Source organism: Sus scrofa, chromosome 18, assembly GCF_000003025.6.
Source record: "Sus scrofa isolate TJ Tabasco breed Duroc chromosome 18, Sscrofa11.1, whole genome shotgun sequence".
NCBI classification, from domain to species: domain Eukaryota; kingdom Metazoa; phylum Chordata; class Mammalia; order Artiodactyla; family Suidae; genus Sus; species Sus scrofa.
In genome coordinates, this window is record NC_010460.4 from 39,191,937 (window position 1) to 39,213,112 (window position 21,176).

General features: G+C 39.5%; 1 protein-coding gene and 1 long non-coding RNA gene across 2 annotated transcripts in view; one reads left to right on the forward strand and one right to left on the reverse strand.

The window, feature by feature from the left end:
• NPSR1 (neuropeptide S receptor 1) overlaps positions 1–20,855 on the reverse strand; it is a 270,293-nt gene extending 249,438 nt beyond the window's left edge. Inside the window, 1 exon segment of the mRNA XM_021079326.1 lies at positions 20,179–20,855. The gene's annotated coding sequence lies outside the window, so the exon portion shown is untranslated.
• The window catches only part of LOC110257625, a 136,625-nt gene continuing 134,829 nt past the window's right edge, over positions 19,381–21,176 (forward strand). Inside the window, exon 1 of the long non-coding RNA XR_002340512.1 lies at positions 19,381–19,828. This is a non-coding gene — a long non-coding RNA (uncharacterized LOC110257625). The remainder of the gene's footprint in view (positions 19,829–21,176) is intronic.

The following is a 21,176-nucleotide window of genomic DNA, read 5'->3' on the forward strand; positions in this document are numbered from 1 at the left end:
TGCAGCTTAAAAAAATACTTGAGAGCAAATTCTGGGTTCTACTTAATTTTACTTTTGGCCACTGGATAGAATCATGACTAATGTAACCACTGGCTAATTTTCTTAATTTACTCCTCCTCTGATGAGGTTAATGGCAGAGTTGTTGTCATCAAGCAAATGGAGTGAAAATGTTTCAAACTCTACAAAGCACTGGGAATCTGGTGCATTATTAATACAAGTAAATGAATAATCTGTAAACACAAATGAACAAATACAATTCCGGCCGGCATCAAGAAAGAACTGCAAGACTGTGGGTGGGAGAGTCATCCTTCTTCCCCATTTTGAATGGTTTCCCTTAGATTTCCTGGCATCTATGATTAGGGACACATATAATTTTCTTTTCCTTGTCAGACCATACATTTATCCTTCTGAGAGTATGCGGGAAATGCAGTGATTTGCCCATTTTTAAGCTATCTGTGAAGATTCATTTATCTCCTCAATGAGCTGTTTTTCTGAAAGGCACAGGATACAGTGACTAAAGCCCAAAGAAGTATTCAGTAAATAAAAAGTAGTGATAATAATAAGGCTTTACCTATACGTAATTTTTTCTCTTAAAACTCATATTCTGGCTACATAATATTTTCTTTTGATCCTGAGTAACTAAGTAATTCTAATACATAATGTATTTTGTATATTAATAATTTGAGAGGTAGGAAATAACATTAACAAGCACTATCATAGCAGCACTTTATATACTTAATAACAATTATAAATTGCTAAATACTGCTATCTAAACTCTTATCACCATAGATAGCCTAATATGATTTATAGTCATTTGCACCTGGAGACAATATCAGGTATTGTTCAAGTTTATCTTAATTTAATTTCAGTCCTTGCCCAAAAGCTACTTTTTTCTACTCATAATGTGGTAAAAGGAAAAGAAAGTTTTATAACATCTCCCTCTGCCTGTTCAAATATTTAACAAGGGAACTTTCTCTATTCTTAATTTTACTTTGGGGCCTTTTCTTTTACATTAGAATCATAACTAAAGACAAAGAGGAATGGACTGTCATTATCTTTAAAATAACATGTAATACATCCACAGATAACTAAGTTATTCATCATTTTTATTCCTCATATTCTCCCTGACTCTTCTCCCAAGCTCAGAATAACACTTATTCTTGCAATGACTTTTTTTTCCCTGACCAGGTGTGTATAAATCCTGTGGTCATGCACTGAACACTCTCAGTTCCATTACTTCCCGAGCCTCGCCCTCGCTGCTTCGCAAAAGCTACAGTCTGGTTGCGGCAGATGTAGCAGGGCACTTAGATCTCTGTGCATATCTGTATACAACTTTTTCCCACTTCACAAAAATGGACTGATTATGCTACGTCTCGTAGAGGCAGCATGAGGCAGGGGGACTTTGACTCTCCACCCCGCTCCTCCCATAAAAACAATGGTAAATTGGTTAAATTATTAAAAATCCAAAATTTTAGGGGAGAGGAAATTGACCAAAGGCAAGTAATAACTTGAAAAGGTTTACTCGGGAATAACTGATACTTCACTGGTAAATAATGGTGATTTTATAATCTTCTTAAAATGTGGCCGTTTCTACCCCTCTCACACCTAGGTCATTAAAACCTATCATTTACCAGACAAGGTGGTCTTAATGTGGAACAGGCTGCAGAGCAGCTCAGAATTTATGGGAGGATTTTGGTCATGAGAGCCTGCAGAAGAGAGAATAAATGTTCCAGGCACACTGGCTGACTGCTAAAGCACACATGTGTATGTGACACCCCGGAGAATGGAGCAAGCTTTGAGAGACATGCAAACATGCTTTGCCTTTGGATGTGTTTCACACAGGACAGCTAAAACGAAAAAACTGACACTATCAAGTGTTGGCAAGTTGTGGAAAGACTGAAACACTCTTGTCTTATGGTGGAGTCTGAAACAGTGCAGCCACTTTGGAAAACATGTTGGCAGTTTCTCGAAAAGTCAAATATAGGTTGACTATATGACCCCAAAATTCCACTACCCAAGAAAAATGAACATCTGTGTCTACTGATGAACTTAGGCAAATATTTACAGCCGCATTATTCGTAATCAATTCAAATTGTTATTTAAAGAACACACATCCATGAACTGCTAAATGGATAAAGAAAATGTGAGATATTCTTACAATGAATATCTCAGCAATACAAAACAAACTATTAAAACACTAAAATATAGATAAAGCTAAGAAATGTCATGTAATGAAAGAAGCCAATTATAAAAGCCTACTTTCTCTGTGATTCCATTTACATAATATTCTAGAAAAGGTAAAACTATAGTGATTGGGAATCAAGCAGTGGTTCTCAGAGGTCAGTGCAAGAGGCCTTGACTGACTGCTAAGGGGAATCACAGACTTTTAGGGAGTGATGGAAATTTACTAAATTTGAAAATGCTGGTGGTTGCAGACTATATACATTTAGTAAAAGTCCTCAAGCTATGCACTTAAAATGGGCTAATTTTATTATATAAAAATTACACCTCTATAAAGCTATAAAGACATGGATTAAAGATCACTTTCGTATTTGCTAATAATTTATCTGAATGAAGGGGTGTCTAGAAGTCTCTAATGTGAGGGTTTAAGTCTCTCGTTACAGTTTTCATATTAAGATTTATTATTATTCCTTTAATTCTTTTCAGTTTCTCCTTATGAATCTCAAAATTTCTATTTCAGCCTCTGCACAAGTGATAACAATGTGTGGACAGCACTATATTAACGCCTGCAGCTCACATATTTTATTTTATTATATGCTACAGAGTAATTTAGTAAAGTGTGCTGATGTAATCTATGGTTTCTTAAACTTTCTTTTGTGTTTTGCAGGGTTTCTCTACTTTATAAGACATGTGTCGAGAAAATCCTATATTTCATTTTTACCATTATAACATTTGGCTAGTTTTCTTTAATTCAGTTTTGCACAATTCCTAATGGAATACCTATGGGAACTCAGGAAATGATTATAATTTGTAATTACATCTAAAACTAAGGCTGACAGTCAACATATTGCCAGACCATAGGGAGCATTTTCATTAATTAAAAACACATGAAGCAGAAATGAGAATTAGAATATGAAAGAGACATTGGCATATGGTTTTCACCTAAGGGAAGGGAACATTCTTGCCCGAAGTATAAAGAACATTAAATTTCTCACTAACATCTTGGCTTGCAGATCAGAACCTCAGACCTTTATCAGCCCCAAACAGCACATCTATTTCTCTGCTGCAGTAAGTTAATATTTTGTAGTGAGACATTTTCCCCCACATGGCTCCAAAATTCTTCTTAGTCAAGTGGCTTCAGAGATTGTAGCTCTCAGAAAACAGTGAGTCAGACAAGAACAGAGGGGCGGGGGGCACTGGGATGCTTCGCTATATCGTCCTCTGCAGGAAAACACCACAGTGCATCTTGAGCATTAAAGATTTTTGTATATTTTTGTTTGTTTTGTTTTTTTGCCATTTCTTGGGCCGCTCCTGGAGGTTCCCAGGGATTGAACCTGCGTCCTCATGGATACTAGTTGGGTTCTTTTTTTTTTTTTTTTTTTTTTTTTTTTTTTGTCTTTTTGCTATTTCTTGGGCCACTCTCGTGGCATATGGAGGTTCCCAGGCTAGGGATTGAATCGGAGCTGTAGCCACTGGCCTATGCCAGAGCCACAGCAATGCCAGATCCGAGCCGCGTCTGCAACCTACACCATAGTTCACGGCAACACGGGATCCTTAGCCCACTTAGAAAGGCCAGGGATCGAACCCGTAATCTCATGGTTCCTAGTCAGATTCATTAACCACTGAGCCATGATGGGAAGTCCAATTTTTATACATTTTATCCATAATTCATGTTTTTCAAGAAAGAAGTAAAGATTTCTTTTTTTAAATTACAACTAATTAGGTAAAGAGAAAACCAAACCACAAATCCTGACTGTTGGTAAACAGCAGATCCATATCATTCTCTTCTCATCCTTTTCAAGACTTAGAAGAAATCGTATCACAGAAAATGATTCTATGAATAAAGCAAGCTTTAAAAAAATCAGGGACATGAATACTTTATAAGAGAAAAGATAAAATGGAAATAGAAATTCAAAGGGAAATGGATGCTATAAGGAAACCAGACAAATGCATTCAACAATTGAATTAAAAAAAAAAAAAAACAAAAAACAAAAAAAACTTCAGGAGTGCCTGTTGTGGCTCAGTGGAAACAAATCTGACTAGTATCCATGAGGATGGAGGTTCGATCCCTGGCCTTGCCCAGTGGGTTAAGGATCCAGCATTGCTGTGAGCTGTGGTGTAGGTCACAGATGAGGCTGAGATCTGGCATTGCTGTGGCTGTGGCGTGGGCCAGTGGCAACAGCTCCAATTCAAACCCTAACCTGAGAACAAGGTATGCTGAGGGTACAGCCCCAAAAAGACAAACAAAAAAACAAACAAACAAACAAACAAAACTTCAATTAGAAGACAGAAATAGAAATTCAGGATCTTGAATAAGGAATTTAAATGTCAAATTTAAGAAGATGTCTTCTGATGTAGGGGAAATGACAAAAACAATGAAAACGTTAAACATCGTAGTAACAGGAAGATCATAAATGGAAATCTAATTTAAGAATTATGAAATTTTTGAACAATGTCACAACAACTGGAATGGAAATAAGAATTGAAAAAAACAACTGAATACTAACACCTGGCTTACATTTAAAATATAAATATACTGATGTTAAAAAGAAAAGTACTGAATTTCTTGCACATACTAGACAACTGAATTGTGAAGAAATAAATATCCTTAATGCATTTTTTCTCTTGGTACAGATTATTTTTTTAAGCTTTATTGAGATATAATTCACATATAACATTGTGAAAATACAAGATACACAACATGTTGACTTGCTGTATTTATATATCATCACACCATTAAATCACCATTCCTGTGTTGACATAGATTCTTAATTCTTAATTCTACATTACCAACTGACTTTCTTAACATCTGCTTTATAACTTTTTCTACTTCAAAACTTTTACTTGCTTTCTGAGTCTTTGTTTTTGAACTTCTATTTGCTCTTGACTCTTTTTCTGTCTCATCACATTTATCTCTGTGTAATTTCAGCTTCCACTCAACTGCACCACCAGGTCCTACTGTTACTTGCCCATGTCTAGCATGGTCAACCATGGCCAGTAGAGGCCAGGAATCGTGGTACTAACAATGGCTGCCTGGGGCCAAAGGACTGTGGTTCTAGAAAGGACTGTGGTTCTAGCAAGCACCGTGATTGACAGTTGCAAGCTGTCCTTAGTGCATCTTAAAAATAGAAATTAAGGAGATTAAAATAAGATACCACGACACACCTACCATAAGAGTTAACAGGCAGAAAAACTGACAATAGCAAAGTTGGTGAGAATGCGGAGCAACAACTTTCATTCATTGTTAATGGAAATGCAAAGTGGTACAGCTACTTTGGAAGGCAGTTTGCTAATTTCTTACTAAGCTAACATAGTCTTAAAATCTGATATAGCAATTGTACTTCTAAGGATTTATCCAACTAATCTGAAAAGTTATGTCCACATGAAAACCTGCATATGAATGATTTATTCATAATTACTCCAAATTGGAGGAAACCAATATTTCCTTCAGTAGGTAAATGGATAAGCAAACTGTGGTACGTCTATGTGATGAAATATTTATAAATTAAAAAGAAATGAGCAATCAAACCACAAAAAGACAAATGGATCTTTTTTTTTTTTTTTTTTTTGTCTTTTTTCTTGGGCCGCTTCTGCAGCATATGGAGGTTCCCAGGGGTCAAATTGGAGCTGTAGCCACCGGCCTACCCCAGAGCCACAGCAACGCAGGATCTGAGCTGCATCTGCAACCTACACCACAGCTCACGGCAATGCCAGATCCTTAACCCACTGAGCAAGGCCAGGGATCGAACCCGTAACCTCATGGTTCCTAATTGGATTTGTTAACCACTGCGCCACGATGGGAACTCCAACAAATGGATCTTAAATGTGTATTGCTAAGTAAAAGAAGCCAGACTTAAAAGGCTCTTTATTGTATAATTCCAATTAGAAGACATTTTGAAAAGGCAAAACTATACTGAGAGTAAAATCATCAGTGGTTGCCAGGGTTATGGGGGAGAGCTGACCGGGTAAAACACAGATATTTTAGAGTAGTATAATTGTTTGGTACGATATTGCAATGGCGGTACATAACACTTTGCATTTATCAAAACCTATAAAAATTTGCAACACAAAGAGTGAATCTTAAAATAGTAATTTGAAAAATCATTTAGAAGTTCATAGGATCCTAAGACGGTACACAGAATGTGACAAAATAATTTAACTGTTACAGGTGTATGAAGCAATCTCACTGAAGGAGGTGGTGGGAAAAGATTCTGACCGAAATAACTTTGGAAATGATTGGTGTCTACAAAATCGAAGGCAAAAAAGCTGTACGTAAGCACTATACTCTAGTTAATAAAGTTCTTTCTTACAGAGGACAGGTTAAGAATTCTGATACCACTATTCTGGAGTTGAACAATTAAATAAATTGATGGCAAATGGAAGAAACCAACTTTCTCGCTTTTGGAGTGAGAAGTTATACACAAGCAAGAGGAGGAGGCTAGAATAATCCACATGGTGCTGGATTAGAGTTAAAGATATTAGTATCAATACAGTATACTATGTTGGTATTAGCTATCAATATAGATGGCTAGATATAGAAATATTTAGAGATGTGTGTACATATAGGGTTTAGTGTACACACATATATTTCCTTTCTCTGTAAGCTGTAAGAACCTAGAAACAAGAACATTCCAGTAACAATAAGCCTTCCTACCACCCAGATCTTAGTTTCTCATTCCATTCTGCAATGCCAGAAACCAAACCTCCACAGAGAGAAGGCTGATTCTATAATAGGGGTAGGAAATATTCCAGATGAGCTTGGAGTAGCTTGGATGAGTGTGTTTGTGTGTGTGCGTGTGACTGAAAGAGAGAGAGAGGAACATTGATGAGGGTATGTCAAAGGAACACTATATTAATGGATTACAATTCAGTGTAAAAGACAGTAATTACTGAGCCCGTACTCCTATAAATAAATGGGCAGAAAGAGACAAATCTCCCATGTAGAACTGCAAGTAATTGATGTAGATACGCCCCATCAAGGAGGTAGAGCGTAACTTCGCATTTTTTAAGTGCAGGCTGCACATAGTGAGTGACTTCCAAAAAAATGAGTCTCTTGCCCTCACTTCCCTTGTTGTAGAAAAGTTGTAAGACCAGTGACCCAGTGGTAGCAGTGATACAAGGCAGGCAATGCAAACTGTGGACTCAGAAAAAAACCATGGTTCTAAAAGTCAGGAGCCTCTAATTTCAACTGCCACACCTCTGAGCAAAGTGTCTGAAGTATCTAATCTCTGAAATAAAAACATAATACAAGTTACAGTCATACAGTCAAGAGATTCGATAGAAGATCTTTTAAGGTCTCTTCTAAGATTTGTCATGGTGGGAAATTGTGGTAAAGACCTGGTTCTGTCCCTTTTTCTGGGTTCCCACTCTCACTCTGACCAGGAATTGGCCTGGATGCTTTGACCCAAGGTAGACCTGCTAGAGTCTTTAAAAAAATTATGAAGTCATGACTTCTCACTCTTAAGAGGTAGTCCCACAGATAACCTTTCTTCTTTTCTAGTTCTTTTCCTGACACGCTCAGATCTTTGACCTTGGAATCAGCAATGGTTTTCATAAAATATGATCAAATACCAAGGAAGTAAATAAAACAAAACTTACTCTGTCCCAAGGAAAGTAGGGAAGCTATCAAATTTAACTCTGGGTGACAAGAGATGTTCATCTTAGCTTACCTGTTTCCAGCACCAGCGGGTCACAAGATTCTTTATATTTCCCAAACAGATGCCAAAGCAACTGCTGAGAGCCAAAGTTCGGAAGGAGAGGAAGCTGCACATATAATCTAGTAAAGTCTTCGGTATTGAAAATTAAGGAGAGCTTTACAATTAGCAAGTGCTAATGCTGTATGGTTGTTTGAAATGTGCTTTTCTTATGTCTTGTTGGTGACATTAATGAGAAGGGATGAGGAGCCACTGGTTAAGTTGGGGACTAGACCAAGGGATGGGCCATCTGGGCAGCTGTTAAGGTCAGTAGCATACATGGAGCACTGAAATACTGCAGCACTAGACTATTTGGGAAAGTGATGAGATGGAGCAAAATGTGCTGACCAGAACTCCTTTCAGGAAGATTTTTTCATATGCTCAAAAAGAACTTTCGATAGGCTGCCCAGAACAAAGATGAATATATCCAATTCCTGATAGGATGTCAAGACAAGCAGCTCACTTTTTAAAATTATTATTATTTTTTAATAGTTATTTCTACAATTTTTTTCCTACTGTACAGCATGGTGACCCAGTTACACATATATATACACATTCTATTATTGCACATTATCATGCTCCATCATAAGTGACTAGACATAGTTCCAAGTGCTACACAGCAGGATCTCCTTGCTAATCCATTCCAAAGGCAATAGTTTGTAAGTATTAACCCCAAGCTCCCCAACGACCCCACTCCCTCCCCCTCCCCCTTGGCAACCACAAGTCTATTTGCAAGTCCATGATTTTCTTTTCTGTGGAAAGGTTCATTTGTGCCGTATATTAGATTCCAGATATAAGTGATATCATATGGTATTTGTCTTTCTCTTTCTGACTTACTTTGCTCAGCATGAGTCTTTAGTTCTATCCACATTGCTGCAAATGGCATTTTTTCGTTCTTTTTTATGGCTGAGTAGTATTCCATTGTGTATATACCACATCTTCCTAATCCATTCGTCTGTCAATGGACATTTTGGTTATTTCCATGTTTTGGCTATTGTAAATAGAGCTTATGCAGCTCATTTTTAACATGATCAAAACAGAATCTTTAGTTCCACTTCTACCATCTTGTCCTCACTAAACTTGCTTCCAGTTTCTCTCACCTCAATAACTGAACCCCTTTGTTAAACCCAGAATCTAGTAGATGTCTTTCATTTCTCTCCCTCTCTCTTCTTTTTTTCTTCTTAGGGCCACACTGGCAACATATGGAGGTTCCCAGGCTGGGGGTTGAATAGGAGCTACAGCTGCCAGCCTACACAACTGCCACAGCAGTGCAGATCCAAGCCACGTCTGCGACCTACACCACAGCTCATGGCAACACCAGATCCTTAACCCACTGAGCAAAGCCAGGGATTGAACCTGCAACCTCATGGTTCCTAGTCAGATTCGTTTCTGCTACACCACAACAGGAACTCCCCTTTCATTGTTTTCTATATTTACCATTCTTACCAAATCCATCAGCAAATCCCTTTTCTCTATCTCCAAAGTATACAATATAATCTTTCAATTTCTATGTTCTCAGTTCTAGCAGGCTAGTCATTTATTTCTTTTTACTATCCATAAGAAAGGACGTTACTGTTTTCTCACTTTGTTATTAAGTTTGATTTTTGCATAAGAATGATGTATGTATATAAAATGCTATGCGTGTGTGTATGTGTGTCTAATGTATGTATGTATGTATTTTATCACATTCCTTTCAGCTCGTTAAAATTTTTTTTGAAGCCTACCAATTATCTAATCAATTTCATAAATAATTCATACGCACCTGAAAAGAAGGTTATCTTATTCAATATATAAGTTCCATATTAATTATTAAGCTTTTTTTAGCTCTCCAATATCTTTATGAATTTTTCATCTTTGATCTATCTATATCTGTGAGAGGACTATTAAAGTCTTCTATTTTCAGTGTTCTTGTTCTATTTCTCTTTTCCCTATAGTTTCTGCCTTATGAAAATTGATGGTGTTATTTAATGCATAGATATTAACAATTATTACATCTTTATTGTAAATCACAATTTTTAGTAATGTGTCCCTCTTTGTCTTATTTAATACTCTTTGATCTGAATTCTACTTTGATAACAAGATGAAGTCCTCTACTTTCTTTTTGTTTTCATGTCCCTGGAAAATTTTTTTGCACATCCTTTTGTTTTAAACCTTTCTGCATATTTTAGATGCATTTCAGAAATAAAGCATAATGTTGGATTTTGCTTTGTCTGAAAATCTTGTTCTTTGGAAGGGGAGGTAATGTCATGTATAGCTATTAAAATATACATTAAAATCCTTCACTGTATATTTGCTTTATTTTCTCTTTTGCAAGGAGGGGTGTTTGTGTGTGCTTTTTTTTCTACTGGTTACTAACACCTTCACTGCATCCTCTTAGTCCTTTCTTTCCTTGGATGGTATCACTTACCATTATGACTAATGCTGAACTTCCTAGTAATCTCTCTTCTCCCTACTTTCCTTCCTTCTTTCTCACTAGTGTTATCTTAGTGTCAATGAGAGTATTGAAAATGTATTTAACTTTTATGACCCTGTGTATCAGCTTCAAAGGGTATCATTTTATAAATATATATGTATATATAGCAAATATACATAACATAATCAATAAACTTCTTTCACTTCAACTAATCTTTCCCTTCTCCTCACCCATTTTTGTTAATTTTATTATTTCCACATTGTCAAAACATAAATATTTATATATTTTTGTCACCAGATACCTATGTTTTAATTTAGCCTCATGGCTAAATATATTCAGTAGTCAACCCCAGACTTTGTACTAATGCTTCTTCAATCATCTGGGTTTGTCTAAAGCTCATTTTCTAATAGATTCTTTGCAAAGGGCTCATGGGATTAATATTCACAGAGTCCATGCATATTCTCAACTGTTTGAATGTGCCCTATATAATTAAAGTAGAATTTTGCTGATTATAAAATCCTAGTTCACATTTTCTTTCTCTGAATACCTTAAGCACACCTTTCCACTGTTTTTTAACTTTATAAAAAGGGGAGGGGCTGTCAGGCTATCTATCCAAACCTGACTTTCTTTCCCTTATAAATAATGTGGCTCTTTGCCTGGATTCTCAGATTCTTTTTGAAAAAGCCCTTTGAGATTATACGTCTCTCCCTTGGATGCTCTGGGTTGTGTTTCCAAGGTACATGATGATGTGCCATTTGAATATGAAAATTCAAGGCTGCTTTTATTTTAGGAAAGGTTTCTTAAATTATGTTTTTCTAATATTTATTCTGTTTCACAGCTTCCTCAGTGTCACCACTTATGTGAATATTTGATCTCCTCTCCTTGACATTCATATGTATCCCTTTCCCTCAAATCTATTTTATTCCTTTAACAAAATTCTCTTTTATTTTTTCACTTTTCTTCTTTACTTTCCATATTTCCCTTATTATATTTTCCATGGTATTTATTCCTTCCTATGTACCTTAACATTTGGTCTTCATTTCAGAATTTTTCTTTTTCTTTCTTTTTTTGTGTGTAGGGGCCTTAGGGCCTCACCCATGGCATATGGAAGTTCCCAGGCTAGGGGTTAAATTAGAGTTGCAGTTGCTAGCCTACAGCACAGCCACAGCAACGCCAGATATGAGCCACATCTGTGACCGACACTGCAGCTTGCAGCAATGCTTGATCCTTAACCCCACTGAACGAGGCCAGGGACTGAACCCACATCCTCATGGATACTAGTAGGATTCTTATCCAGCTGAGCCACAATAGGAACTCCAAGAATTTTTCTTTTAAAGTCCTTTCTTGTGTTATGCCAATTCTCATTTCATATCTTCCTGTTGCCCACAGTTTCTAAGTTCATCTGTTCTGATTTGTGCTGATTTTAAAGCTCCAATTCCACAGCAACGCGGGATCCGAGCCCCATCTGCGACCTACACCACAGCTCACGGCAACATCGGATCCTTAACCCACTGAGCAAGGGCAGGGACTGAACCCTCACCCTCATGGTTCCTAGTTGGATTCGTTAACCACTGCACCACGACGGGAACTCCAAAGCTCCAATCATTTTTAAACTTTCTTTTAACTTGGTTTGAAATATGGTTACAATTTTTGTCTGCTTCGTGGTCACATTTCTGGTACACTCTCTTTATCAGAATGTTACTATATCTTCATCTATTTTTTTTCTTTGTATAACTCTCTAAGGGGTGATGTCATATTTCTTCTTTGTTTCTATGTTTAAGTGAGATGGGTTTTCCTGTGATGGTCAAGGAATGGGTCAGGGTGACTTCCCAGCTTCATGATTCATGAGCTTCTTATTGCTCCAATAAGGACCAACACATGGTCTCTGTATCCCCAGCCTCCTCTCTCAGAGCTGGATCTGGTTCAGGGAGGAGGTTTTCTGCCTCCATTCTTTTGTTTATGAAGAATTCAAAGGCCTCACCTTCAAAGAAAGTGCTCTCATCTTTAGTCAGGTTACATTTCCTGCTCAGAATTTCCTGGGATCTGCATCCTCCGGGCTTCTTTGGCCCTTAATCCCACATTTGTTATCTTTTGCTCAATTTTTAATCTTTTTTCCATCACTAGTTGCTCAAGGTGAGGCTTAGTCCTTTGAGAAAAAAAAATGTCTGCTGGATAATTTTGAGAGTAGGCTTGAACTAATCTGTGGATATCTGCACGCAGCTCATGCTCTTTCCCATACCCTGCAGCTCAGGAAGGCATTCTCAAGTATTGCCCATTATTCAACTGAAGATACAGTCTGCAGGAGTTTTTCCTTTGCTATCCTAGATGCTAGCTTTGGGTGGAGATGGTTTGCAATGACTTAAAATGACATATTCTTCATAATCCCACTGCTCCCATGTCATTTCAAGATACAAAGCAGGTCCTATCAATTTCCAGCTAAAAATGTTCAAAAGTCTCCCACCAGCCTCAAAATAGAACCCAAATTCTTTATTCTAGTATACAGTTTCTCAAAAGATCAGGCTCCTACTAACTTCCCTGACCTTATTTTTATTCACTGACCCTTTGCTCCCTACACCCCAGAGCCACTAGCCTTCCTTCTGCTCCTCAGACATCCAAACCCATTTCCCATAATGGTCTATGCCTGGAATAACTCAGAGATCTGGTTTCTCCTCTGGTCTTTCCAACTTAAAGCAGTCAACCAACTTCTCTCTCTCTTTCTTTTATTTGCTGCACCCATGGCATGCAGAAATTCCCAGGCGAGGGATCAAACCCAAGCCACAGCAGTGACAACACCAGATCCTTAACCAGCTGAGCCACCAGGGAACTCCTACCCACACTCATATCATAATCTTCCCATCATGTGTCATGACCTGCTAGTACTCCTGTTTATGTAACTGTTCATGTTCTGTCTCCTCCATTAGACAGTAGTCTCTGTGAGAGCAAAACTGTGTCTGTCTTGTTCATTGCTCTACCCCTAGTGCCAAGAACAGTCCCTCACCCACTGGCAGTCAGTAGATATTTACTGAGTGAAATAGGGAAGAATGGGAGGAAGAGAAGGATACAAAGGCAGATTTAGGAAAAGAGTATTTTGCTTTTCACACAGAAAAACTTGAATTTACACTGTACTTCTATCACTTATTGGCTTTCTGACTTTCTGACTCTCTCAAAGACTCAGATCTCTAAAATCTAAAACAATGGGGAAATATTATCTTGTTCACACTACTTGGGGGAATATTAAATGAGATAACATATGCAAAAGCATTTAGCAGATACAGAGAGTTGACATAGAGAGGTTCCCTTTTCCCCGCTCTCCCTTTCTCACTTCCTTCCTTCCCCAATTTCTCCTCCTCTAACTCATACTAATGCCAAGTTAGCTAAGATGCACATCTTTATGACCATTCTCAAATGTGAATTTTCTTCTTCAAGAAGGTATCTGACTGGAGTTCCTGTTGTGGCGCAGCGGAAATGCATCCGACTAGGAACCATGAGGTTGCGGGTTCGATCCCTAGCCTCACTCAGTGGGTTAAGGATCTGTCATTGCCGTGAACTGTGGTGTAGGTCACAGTCACGGCTTGGATCTGGCATGGCTGTGGCTGTGGCTGGCGGCTACAGCTCTGATTGGATCCCTAGTCTGGGAACCTCCATATATGCTGTGGGTGTGGCCCTAAAAGGACCAAAAAAAAAAAAAAGGTATCTGACGGAATGTTTGGACACAAAGAATTCTGTGCGGCTGATCAGGTGAGCCCGATTCTCTCCAACTCTGCAGGTGGATGATGATCCTTGGATCTGCACTTGACAACGCCTCTGCCTTCTGGGGTTTATAACTACACTGGAATAGCTTTGCTCTGGCTGTCATTTCAAATCTGAATAATTCCACTAGTATATGAAAAGGTTCATTCTGACTCACTGCTCTCCTACAAGGCAAGTATAGGAAAAAAAAAAAATAGCAGAGGGAAAGGGCTTCCTTCTCACTCTCTTGAATCATTCTTCCCTTCCCCTAAAATTCATGGCCTAACAGTTCAGTTAATAGCAAAGCCCCCAAACATATCATAATTCACATATTCTTTAATTTAAAAAGTCACTACTTCACTGGGCAGCAATAGCACATCTGTTAATGTCCTGCTAGGGGAGGCTGAGAACATAAGGACTATTAGAGAAAATGCTGCTCAGGTCATGCTGTGCTGGTCTGAGGAAAGAAGATATGAGACAGAAATTACCAGAAGACCAAGCTGCCATTTCAGAACCAATACTGTTACTTTCTTTGATACTACCAAAAATATTCATTTGTGCAGTGAAAAACCAGGAAGGGACCATTTTGGAAGTAGCCCAGTGTCCTTTTTTGGTTTGTATTGTTACTGTTTTATCTAGGGGTTTTGTTGTTTTTTGCAGCACCTGGGGTATGCAGAAGTTCCTGGGCCAGGGATCAAACCCATGTCACAGCAGTGACCTGAAACACAGCAGTGACCTGAAACACAGCAGTGACAATGTCTGATCCTTAATCCACTGAGCCACCAGGGAACTCCTTTTTTTAAGCTGGGAATATAATTCACTTATTTGTCTCTTTTCATTTTTATTGATAAGTGTGTTTAGAGTAATGAATTTTCATTTGACCACTCTTTTAAATACCTACCATAGATTCTGATATGTAGTGAGTTTCATTGTCATTTAAAAATTTTTTTTAATTTTAGTTTGTATTTCCCCTTTAATCCAGGATCCTTAACTACTGAGCGAGACCAGGGATTGAACCCACACCCTCACAGAGACAGCATTAGGTCCTTCAACTTTTTAATAGCAAGTTTAAAAATTCCTAGGTAGAAGAGACTTTTATTGTTTGTTAGTTTTGTTTAGTAAATTCTAGTTTTATTATAGTGTGACCAGAATGTTTATACTATTAATACTTTCTGAGTGATACTGACATTTTCTTTGTTTCTCAGTATATGATCAATTTTTGTGTATGTGCCATGGACAGTTGAGAAGAATATGTAGTCTCTGTCATTGTGGTGCAGGCTTTGGTATGTATCCAGGATCTACTCAACTGATTATGGTGTTTAGGTCTTCTCTCCATTAATTATTTATGTCCTCTTGATCTGTCTTGAACCAAAAGAGGTATATTAAATCTCCTTTTATAAATGTGTCTCTAACTATATCTCTTTGCACTTTCTATAGTTCAGTTTCATAAAGATGATTGTTCTTTTATTTATGCATATTCATTGGGCATTGTAGCTTTTACCATTAAGTATCCATCTTTGTCATGTCATAGCTTTCGAGCTTGAATTATTGGTCTGATACTAGCATAGCTAAAACCCTGTATTTTGGGTAATGATAATCTTTCTATTTCCATTTACCTAGTATAAATGTGTCCATTCCATTATTTTCAGCTTGAGTAATTTTAAGTGTGTTTCTTTTTGTTTTTTGTTTTGTATTAGTTAATATCACCTGTTAGCAAATAGCAATGAGCTTTATCAATTTTCCTCTTTTGTGCTCCAATCTCTTCCCAATATTTGCATTATTTCTACTTTGTCACAATATGTAACATTTATATATTATTCTTCCACCCTCATGTCCACCTTTGTTTTATTTTTATCCATACATGTAAATAATTTATAATGCTCACTTCAGTTCTTTTGCTGAACTTTCCCTGGTCATCACTCTTGGATAAAACTCATCTCCAGTAGATTCCTCAGATAGGACTGAAGGGCTCAGTGTTCCCCCAAGTTCTTGTATGTTAAAACCATAGCTGGTGATGTTTGAAGAAGAGCTTAGCTGGATATAGAATCCATACTTCACATTTTCCCTCACTGACTTTTCTAAAAGTTCTGGCTCCATTGTTGCCTTGCTTTAATGCTAATTTTGAAAGGAATTATTATTCTAATTCCTTTGCCTTTGTAAATACTTTACCTTTTTGCCTGATGACCAGAAGGAATTTATCTTTGAAATCTAATAGCTTTACTAGGATATGTCTCAGAGTTAATCATTCTGGTTTAATTTTCCCAGGTACACAGGGAATCATTTCAACGTGTAAGATTCAGATGTTTTTCTATTTCTGAAAAGTTTTTAATGAATTATAATTTTAATTATTAACTCTTCCATCATTTTTCTTCTTTATGTATTCCAATAATGTGGATGTTATTGCTTCTCTACTAATCTTTCATTTCTATTACTTTCTCTTTGACTTTTATTTTTACTTCATTCTTTATGGGATTTAAAATTTCTTGGTTGTTTTAACACCTTTCTTTAATGCGTCTTATTAAATTTTCATTGCAGTTGATTCTCCCTTGGGCTCCTGCAGTTTCTTAATTTATTTCTAAGAAAATTTTGTCTTTTTCTTCCATTTCTTTCCTGAGTTCAATCACCTCTTACATTTTTCTCCTATTTTTGTCCATTCTGGTTAAGTTTAGAATTTTTGATTCAAGGTGATTTTCTCATTTTCTCAAATGCTTGAGTACATTTAATTCTATTTGGACTAATATTTAAAGTTACATTCTGCTCTATGGGTTTTTTTTTGGGGGGGTTGTTTTCCCTACTTGAAGTATGTGACACTTCATTCCTTATCTTCCATAAGAGTTCTCTTCTCTGTGCTTTTCTTCCGTTTTGCTGATTGTTATTATTTGCTGTATTGTAACTGAGCAGGACCCTATTGGGCCTTGTGGGGACAAACCCCTCCCCCATATCCTCTGCTGGCCGCATTCACGACTCCAGCGGCCCATCTGCTTACAGAGCCGGCACAGCGTTTTGGGTGTAGGCTGGGACCTGTTTCCTGGGAATTCCTTTCTCCAGTGTTCAGAGCTCCCACAGCTAAAACAGACTCCCTTTCCTGGCAGGGGTCTTCTGGGAGTACTTTCCACGTGAGTAGCTGGTGGGTTAGGTCTTGGCAGGATAGCTGCCAAAAGCCTGCCTTGCCGTTCTTCCTTTCTTTAGCCACACTGTCCCTTCCTTTCCTCCTCATCCTGGTTTCTATTGTTAGACACTGAAGGCTGTGTCAATGTGAAGGCTGAGAGGGGTTCGGGGCCCTATGGCAAGATTTTGAAGCTTCCAACGGATATCATAGGCTGATTGGTTGATGAAGTAGGTAGCTGTCGCAAGACATATTTCTACAATATTTTCTTAGCCTCTTTGCTGAAAACTCCATCTTGGCCTGCTTTAATTATCCCATCTTCCTGCTTGAAAAACAGTCCCAGTGCTGGTGAACAGCTTAAGAACAAAGACCTAAAGGCATAAGCTATTCATAGGGTCAGCTGAATGAGGACGTAATGTGTTGGTCTAGGCACCCCAGACCTGTGCAGACTGGCACGCCATTTGCACAAGCATGATATGTCTTCTAAGGAATAAGAGAAAGAGGAACCTCATGGCCAGGTGGTTTATGAGCGGTCACTAGCAAAATATGCATTAGCAAAGAGAACCATAGTGCAAACCTAGGCACACTGGATTGCCACAAGTAGGCATGCCGTTTGCAGAAGCACAGTGAGGATTCTCTGGAATGCTCTGCATAGCTAACTCAAATGCTAATGATTGTTATGTGCCTAAAGGTCAGAGTAAAAGCTTAACCTTCTACCAGCTAAGTGACTTTTAAAATAATAAAAGAACTTATAAAACAATAAACAAACCCTATATCCTCCACCCATACCCCCTCCTCACTTGATGTCATCCTAAAGAGCACAATAAAAGCAGTGTGGTTTCTTGAGACAGGGCTCTTGGTCCCTGAGACCTTGAGTCCCCCGGTTCCCATCTTTATTTAAGATAAATGTCTCTGTGTCTTGTTTTATGCTAACTTTTTCCCTTAAGTTTCACAGCACCTGTTCTTCAGCCCCATCCTGCTGAGCTGGTCTCGGCAGGTAGCAAACACAATTTGTCCCCCAAAAGTATTTGGACCTACATTTGTATTCTCTTTTTTCTTTTTTTTTTTTTTTTTTGTCTTTTTAGGACTGCACCCATGGCATATGCATATGGAAGTTCCCAGGCTAGGGTCAAATCAGAGCTGCAGGGCTGGCATATACCACAGCCACAGCAATGCGGGATCCAAGCTGCGTCTGCAACCTACACTGCAGCTCAGGGCAACACCAGATCCTTAACCCACTGAGCGAGGCCAGAGATCCAACCAAATCCTCATGGATACCATTCGGGTTGGTTACTGCAGATCCCTGACAGGAGATCCTGTATGTATACTTTCTGAAGGCAATTACCAATTGGGCCTGAAATAGGGCTGGATTTTCATCTTGGCCTGGGGTGATTTTTTTAAACTTATAATAGCTAACAGGTTTAATTATGCATTTTTCCATCCCTTCAATGAGGCTTTCTTGCATCCCCATCATGAGATCCCTTCTAGCGATACTAGGCTCACCTGGCTGATAGTGCCAATCGGGATCCATTAGAGGCATCATAGCTAACAGGTTTAATTACGCATTCTTCCATCCCTATCATGAGATCCCTTCTAGTGATACTAAACTCACCTGGCTGATAGTGCCAATTGAGATCCATTAGAGGCACTGCCAGCATGCCCGCAGGGTAGTCGTGAGGTTGGGCAAAGCGTAATCCATCAGAATATGCTTGAGGCTGTGCCTAAATACAGATCTTTTCCTCAGTGGTGGTGCACCAGTGGGAAAAGACATTCAGGTCCTTCCAGATAATGTCTAAGGAGAGCATTAGTCCCAGGAATTCTTCAGTTGGCCAGGATCTTCTGAGCATCTGCCTAAGCAAGTGTGGTACTAGTTGAGGTTGGACTAAAAAAAACATATGCGACCTCTGATAATTTTCTAAGGCTCACCTATTACTTCCTGAGGGGGCCAAGGAGTTCTGGCTACACTTCTGGTATGGCCAGATAAAGAGGCTTATAGAGCACCCAGGACACCCTACCTTCCTAAAGGCTTCTCTAGAGATTCCATGACCAATGATTACTCCCTGTGTTCCAGGGGTATGATCCCTGAAACAGACATCTTTATAGGTCCAGAACCTACATAGGTCCTAGCTTTTTCTCTGAAAGGGTGCAAAGTTTCTTAAAACAGGCCCTTAAGGAGGTAGTTTATTTAAAAAACAAAAAACAAACAAAAAAAACCTCTCTAACCTTTTAATGGGTGGCATCTTTCCCCTTCCGCCCCCGCCCCCCCAATGCTCTGTTCTGTTTGGCAGCAGATGCGCTGCATTTAAGAGGATGAAGAGCTCAGCTGCCCCACAAGGACACTCCCAATCCCAGCAACCCTGGGAGAGCAAACGAGGCAGGTCACGATTGGGGCACATCCCCCTGGGGCGTGGTCAAGTGCAGGCCCAGCCCCGCACCAGGGCTCTGCCCCCAACAGGGCAAGGCGAGGATGAGGGCGGGGCCAGACCTCAGACGGCCGGAAGAGGACTGTCCTTGGCAGCTGGGGCGTGCAGAGGCGGGGAGAAGAGTGGCTGCTTGTTGATGCAGGCCCCCTCCCCCCCCAACTCCCGCCACCGAGGGTCCCAACTGCGGGCAGGACCAGTCCAGCTCCCAACACCCGAGGATACGCAGGCGTACAGTCCACCCAAGGCCGGAGGGAGCCCGTCAAGGAAACACAGTGAACTCTAAGTAAGGCTACATTTTGTATTTTCATACAGTTGGACCTGCTGACAGTTAATTAAACGATGAGTAAGGAAAGCCAGAGGGCAAGGCTCCTGTGGTTTGGTCCTGAGCTGCCCCTGAGAATGGCTGGAAACTTTTCCGGACGTACCCGCGCACCTGTAACTGTGAAAAGGGCTAGACCTAGCAGCCAGGTTGGAAAATGCCTGGCAGGTTTCTTTTCCCCCACCTCCAGTAGCGTAAGGCAGGAAGTAAGAGTGAAATGGGGACGGACCCAGAAAGCGAGCGAGCGAGAGTGTAAGGGCGGGGAGTTAGGTAGCGCCTCTCAAGCGCAAGGGAGGCGAGAGGCTGAAGCTTACCGAATTTTCCTGCTCAGGAGCCCTTCCGCCAAAGATGGTTTCGGAGGATAGGTTCTTATCTCCTCAGAATTCAGAGCAAATGGGGAGGTCAAGAAACAAAGGGAGGATTTATTCGAGCGGTAGTACTCTCTCAAGAAAAGAGTGGGCAGTCTTTTCGGGGAGCCGCGGCCCTGAGTGTGTCTGGCCAGCCCCTTCGCGATGCGCGGAAACGAAGGGGTGGAGTGTCCATGCGGGAGGGAGGGGCTTGAGGGTCCTATTCCCTGATTTTCATCCCAGCTCCACCTCCCAGAGGAGAGTAAGGGTTTTCGGCCTTATTTAGCCTTTATCGGAAGTGTCACCGTGTAAGTGCGTGATGATGGGAATTTCTTATCTGCAAGGCTAATTTTATTGTACTGACGGCATGATATGAGCAGAAGGTTGCCTTGGGGCCAAGGGGAGTTCCACCTTTTATCCCCTTTTCTTGTCTGCCTCCAGGGCACTTACTGCTCCGAATGTGTGGTTTCCTGTCTGTCTGGAGGTTCCTGCTTTTTCTTTGTCGCCCAAGGTTCCCCACTGTTTACAAGATGTGTGGTTTCCTGCCACCTGGCCATTACCCCACTTTGTCTGCTTAGCCTCTGGCTGTCGTAGTTGTCTGCTTTTACAGCTTTGTGGGTAGTATCTTCCCGTTTAAATAGATAAAGGGGCCTGGCTCTTTAAATCACTTATACTTAAAAACCTCTGCCCTGTAGTCCAGGGCTCCAAATATTTTCAGTAATTTTAGATGTAGGGTTGATTTACTCTTCCTAGCGACTGATCCAACTCCCAGGCCTCTTTGCTAGTCCTTCCTCCTCTTTCTTCCCACGTGTGTCTGGGTCTGTCTTTGCTCTCTGTAGTTTTCTAATGGGACAAGGGCGGGATGGGGGCTTGAAGGATGATACTGAGGAATTTGTTGATTTTTCTCTTTCTGCTCATGCTTTCAGTTAATGCTAAGGGTATGGTTGTATGTAGAAATTTCATAG